Source organism: Centrocercus urophasianus, unplaced genomic scaffold (genome assembly GCF_019232065.1).
Source record: "Centrocercus urophasianus isolate 14NV4802_14NV808 unplaced genomic scaffold, USGS_Curo_1.0 seq_22, whole genome shotgun sequence".
Taxonomy (NCBI): Eukaryota; Metazoa; Chordata; class Aves; order Galliformes; family Phasianidae; genus Centrocercus; species Centrocercus urophasianus.
Genome location: NW_024884778.1, coordinates 18,264,951 through 18,271,295, shown reverse-complemented (window position 1 = coordinate 18,271,295; position 6,345 = coordinate 18,264,951).

The following is a 6,345-nucleotide window of genomic DNA, read 5'->3' as shown; positions in this document are numbered from 1 at the left end:
TGGCAGCTGTTATCTACCCTTTCAAAGAGTTGATTCCCCTCCTTTTGTAGACTCCCTTTAGGTACTGAAAGGCTGCAATGAGGTCACCCCACTGCCTTCTTTTCTCTGATAACCTCCCTCTCCCTGCTGGCCACCCCTTTTTTCATGCAGCCTGGCCTTCCGGCCTGCAACCACACACTGTTGGCTCATGTCCAGGTAGAGGCTGTGCTGTGCTGGAAGAGCTGCTTCTGTTTAGTCTCCTGCTTTTGCCTTACTGTTTCTGCCCTTTTTGTCATATTCAAAACAGTAACTGGTCTGGTGTTCCAAAATCTTCAGTTAATCAACTGGGCTTTCTCCATACTCCATGAGCCAGATCTGATAGAAGGAGAATCAGGACTTCATGCTGTGGACAAGAGTGCAGGCATGACCTCCGCATCCTCATAGCTGTCTCTGACCCCAGTGCAGGGATGGCACAGTCCAGCTGGGTCACGTGGCCAGAGCAGTGAGGAAATGAACAGACCCATGTGTTTGCTTTCAGGCTGAAGTATCTCCCCACTGCAGTCCTCCATCCGTTGGGCACAACAGGTAGCAGTGCTGAGGGACAAGTGGCTGCGTCAGGGTCAGGCTGAGGTGTGGCACAGCTGTTGGTCAGCAGTGGGCTGCCTGCCCACATGACATTAATCCTCGGTGCAGAGCCGAACTGCTGTGTACAGTGTCTCTCTGTAGCAATCCAGGGAGGAGAGGGCACGTGGCTGCCTGGCTGCTGCTTAAATTTCCTCAGAAGGGAACCCTACAAGGAGATCTTCTGTCATTACTGGTCCAGAACCCCTTGTAGAAAAAGAAATGAAAAGAACATCAACCAAGATGTATTCCGGAATTGTTCTGTATGCACAGAGGCAGTTTTCCTTTAAAAATAATCAATTTGACATCTAAACAAGAAGTTTTGTTAAATGGGTGCACCAAAAGATGACCCCAGCTTGCCCTTTTCTAGGTGGATCTTACTGTGCTCGCATTCTACTAAATAAATTTTCTGGTTATAGTAGTGAGCAGGACTTTTTTGTACCTCATTACTGGACGTCCATCTACAAATGACTGAAGGACTGTTCTAAGGCAAAACTGCTTAGTATTTGTCACTCCAGCTTGGCACCTGCCTGGCTGCTCTGACATTATGCTCTCTGCTCCCTCCAGTAGCATGTTATCTTCCAAGGTCTCACCATGGCCTCCCCAGGATGTTCCTGTGATGTTGGCATCTGGAGTGATGTGATGGGGACAGTGGAGCAGCCACTGGAAACCAAGCCCAAGCTTCCTTTCCATTTAGCTCACTGATTCCTATAGCGTAAGAGTAGCTTGCATTTGTTCTTACAGGCCTGAGAAATCCCGAATTGTGATCGCTGGTTTCACACCTCATCACCCCTCTCTCTGCCCACATCCCAGAGCAGTAAGCTCCTGCTGTGCTACCCTACTAAGTGGTGAACACAGTGGTGCCAGAGCCTGCTGTGCTGTTTCTGACTGCTGTCCTTCAGTTTAACTGGGTGTGAACCAGAGGTGCCATGGGATGGTTTCACACAAACACTGCATCTGTTCTACAGCAGGAGTTGTGCTGAAGTCAGGGTAGAGCACTTCTGCACTCCTCTGCTAGCTGTGGTCTGTAATTCACTACAAAAGGGAATTTGCCAATTAAAAATTACCTCTTTCTGGAACATCATCTTGGTCTGGTGGCTGTTTTGGATCCCACTCACTGGTTCTCAAGTCTGGTAGCCTGCTTTTTTGAAGTCTGCTGCTTAATTCTGCTCTTGTCCTCCTGCCTAGGTGTGTGTAATTTTCCAACCTAGTTTATGGATGCCAAGCCACTTGGTAACAGGAAGCATTAATGGGTTTCCACTGCTATAAGGTGGTTGGTTGTGCTTCAGGCCAGCAAGGCAGCTATTGGAGCTTCAGGGTGTGTGTCACAGTGTGCCTACCTGACTTCACAGAGATGTTGGTTTAAAATGATACTTGCTTCTTGGCTTTTATTTTTTGGTGCAATAGTTTCGGATTTTATCACTGGTGCCACAAAGCTCATTTAAAATGGTTTTGTGTAACACAGTGTATTCAGCCAGAAGTGCCAAATGCTTTCTGAGCATTCTCTAATTAAGGGTTTATTGATAAATGTGCTAGCACAGTATTCCCACATGTGTGATATCACTGTAGATTGTTGGGAGGGAGCGTTGATCTGCCTGAGGGGAGAAAGGCACTGCAGAGGGACCTGGATAGACAGGATCGATGGGCCAAGGTTAACTGTGTGAGCTTCAATAGGGCCGAGTGTCGGGTCCTGCATTTTGGTCACAACAACCCCAGGCAACCCTAGAGGCTTGGGGAGGAGTGGCTGGAAAGCTGCCTGATGGAAAGGGATCTTGGTGTGGTGATGGACACTGGGCTGAATATGAGCCAGCAGCGTGCCCAGGTGGCCAAGAAGGCCAATGGCATCCTGGCTGGGATCAGGAATGGTGGCCAGAACCAGGGAAGTCATCCTGCCCTGTACTCAGCACTGGTGTGGCCTCGAGTGCTGGGTTCAGTTTTGGGCACCACAGTACAGAAAGGAGATGGAGGTGCTGCAGCAGGTCCAAAGAAGGGCAACAAGGCTGGGGAAGGGCTTGGAAAATACGGCCTGTGAGGAGAGACTGAAGGAACTGGGGCTGTTCAGTCTGGGGAAAAGGAGGCTGAGGGGAAACCTTAGCTCACTTCTAACATCTGAAAGGTGGTTGCAGTGAGAGCGGGGTTGGTCTCTTCTCACTGGTGACGGGACAAGGGAAAATGGCTTCAAGTTGTGCCAAGGGAGATTTAGGTTGGATATCAGGAAACACTTATTTACAGAAAGGGTTGTTAAGCACTGGAATGGGCTGCCCAGGCAGGAGGTTGAGTCACCATCCCTGGATGTGTTTAAAAACCGTTTGGATGTGGTGCTCAGGGACATGATTTAGTGGAGAGTTGTTAGTTGGGGTAGAATGGTTGGGTCGTGGTAGGACTTGTTGATCTTTAAGGTTTTTTCCAACTGGAGTGATTCTGTGATTCCATATCATTGTAAATGATACCATTTTCATGGGCTAAAGCTGCACAAAGCTGTGGGGAAGAGTCCTGTTGCCGGTCCCTTTACCTATCTGTCACAAGCTGCTCCTCCTACTTCATTTGCAACATGTGGTTCACACACACAGTGCAATTAGCAGAGGACTGCTGGGGCCCTGGGCAGCCTGGTTTAGCATTAAACGTGGAGGTTGGTGGCCCTGCATGTGGCAGGGGGTTGGAGATTCATGATCCTTGAGGTCCCTTCCAACCCTGGCCATCTGTGATTCTGTGATTCTGTGACTCGTGCCTTCCTGGAGCGCGGCTAGTTCAGTTCCAGGGCGGGGGGCGGCGCGGCCTGGCAGCACCACGGACAGCTCCGGGCGCTGCGGGACCCCGTCTGCCTGTCCGTCTGCCTGCCTGTCTGTCAGTCCGTCTGCCTGTCTCTCTGTCTATCCGTCCGCCTGTCCGTCTGCCTGTCTGTCTGTCTGTCCGTCTGCCTGTCTGTCTGTCCGTCCCTCTGTCTGACGGCCCTCCGGGGCCGCGCTGCGCCCAGCCGGCCCAGCTGCACTGAGATGAGCGGAGCTTTCTGTCCCCACATGCGGAGATGCTGCTCGCTGCGCCGTGTGCTTGTTTCTTGTTTTAATTAAATGAAGCGTCAGTCCTTCCGGGGGCATCCTCATTGGTGTTGGAGACAAAAATGGGAGGTGCTTTAAAAACCACAACGAGGGGAAAAAAAAAAAAAAAAAAGGCAGCCATGTGGGTAGAAGTCAGTGGCTTGCTTTCTTTTCCCGTAGTATTCTTTAAAATATGTGCTTCTGTTCATTGCAGGCTCTGCAAGAAACAGACAGGTGTTGCTCCCATGCATCACTGTGCAGAAATAAGTAGTGACCATGTCAGGAGCTGCTCAATTGGTTTTTGGTTTTTTGGTTTTTTTTTGCCTTAGGAAGAAAAAAGCCCCAAATGAAACCTTGGAGTAACAATTTTGGAGTTGTTTCTGAGTTCTGGACACAGAGGGGCACTCTTGCTTTGTGGCATAGTTAAATGTGCATCTCTGCATTCACTGGACACAGGAGAAATCTTCTCATAATGTGTAGCAGCACTTAAGCTGCATTACCTTGGATTTTACTTGGACATACTGCAGAAAAATTTCTGTGTGCAGAATAGATTGTGATATCAACTTATAGGCTGTCGTAACGTCCTCATGATGTCAGGTCTTGAGTATTTCCATGTCTCCAAATGCAGCAACTCTCCTGGAAATGCTACGTCAGTATTTTTGTTTTAAAAAGAGAATTTTTTTTTTTTTAAACAAGCTTTTCATAACAGTTGTGTAGAGCCTGCTTATTGCATTAGCTCTGAACACATTACATGATTCCTGTTATTCAGTTGGTTGCTGCATTCAGAGGGACCTGGTCAGGCTGGAGATGTGGGCCCATGCCAACCTCATGAAGTTCAACAAGGCCAGATGCAAGGTCCTACACCTGGGTTGGGGCAAGCACAGATACAGACTGGGAGGAGAATGGCTTGAGAGCAGCCCTGAGGAGAAGGATTTGGGAGCGCTGGTTGTTGAAAGACTCAACGTGAGCCAGCAGTGCGAGCTTGCAGCCCAGAAGGCCAACTGGATCCTGTGTTGCATCACAAGAAGTGTGACCAGCCCGTAGAGGGAGGTGATTCTCCCTTCTACTCTGCTTTCGAGAGCCCCTACCTGAAGTGCTGCATCCGGTTCTGAAAGAGAGAATTGTGGTTTAGACTAGATATTAGGAAGAAATTCTTTACTGTGACGGTGGTGAGGCACTGGAACAGGTTGCCCAACAAGGCTGTAGATTCCCCCCTCTCTGGAAGCTCTCCAGGCCAGGCTGGGGCTGTGAGCAACCTGGGCTATGGGAGGCATCCCTGCCTACAGCAGGGGGTTGGAACTACGTGATCTTAGAGGTCCCTTCCAACCCAAACCATTCTGTGATTCTGTGGATATAATTATGCTCCAGATGATAAGATTGTTCTGAGCATAATTATGCATGTTGTTCACATCATGAAATGTTTAGAAAAAAGGGTGCAATTTTTTTGACAGTTGGAAATTATTAAAATGATAAATTAGCCAGAAACTGAAAGCTGTGTTTAATCAGAACTAACTTCTGAACTGTTAGCTAGCCTGTTGTTTAACTGCAATCTGCATAATGAGTTGATGTTCTTGAGTAATGCTTTATAATTGAATTTGTAAGGAGCTGATTTGCACAAACACACCGTGCATTTTTGCACTCTGTAGTGATATTAATTTCATGGTTAATGAAGTTTGCAGACTTAAGCAAGTGTCTGACAAGATCTTATCTGTGTGGATGGTGCTGATGATGAAGTAGCGAACCACGTCTGCAGGCAGGAAATGCTCACCTTCTCACAGCATAGTCCCACTCAAAGGCTTTGTGATCACAGCCAGAAGTGCACCCTACAAAAAGCAGAACATTTGCTGTTCCTGGCAGGCTGAGCACGGGCCTGGAGCTTGCACTGCTCTGCCTTTGTGGGTGGAGGTGGGATGGTGCTTCAGTCAGGAGTAGCTCGGCTTGTACCTGCTGCTGCTCAGCGTGCCGAGGTGTTGCTACCCCCAGCTCTGGGTTACGTGTTGCACAGCCTCACAGTTTGTTTATATTCTTATTTTTGGGGAGCTGGTGCCTGTGCTGCGCCTCAGAGGTGTGCGTTGTCCTCTGCTTTGTCTTGGTTTCAGCTGGGATGGAATTGGTTTCTTCAGAGTGCCGGGTTTGATGCTATGGTTTGGTGCCAGGAGGAAAACAATGTTGATAACGCTGATGTTTGTAGTTGCTGCTCTATAGTTTATAGAGCCAAGGCCGTCTGCACAGAGGGCCCAAGTAGCCCTCTGTGGGAGGGAAGAGAATTGGACTGAAAGTGGCCAAAGGGACATTCCATACTGATATATACTCCATACATACATACTGATATATATTCCATAGTGATATCACATGGCAGGAGATTTGTAGGGGGTGGGAGTTCATCTTGCTCTCTTCCGCTGCTCAGGGGCCAGCTGGGCATTGGCTGGAGGATAGTGAGCAATTGCTTGTGTGTCACTTGTATGCATTCATATGTATATATTTATTTGTCATCATTATTATTGTTTCCCTTTTCTCTACCACAACACACACTGAGTGAAGGAAGATGGTGTAAGTAGCTAAGAACTGGGGCTGGGAGGTGAGCCAGGGAGAGGAGTTCCTAAGTTCTTAGGGGTTTCAAAGGTAATCTGCTTTAGAGAGCTGATAACTGGTAAAATGCTCAAAGTCTGGCCAAGCACTGCTTTATAGGGTTGGTCCCAGTCTTCAGCAG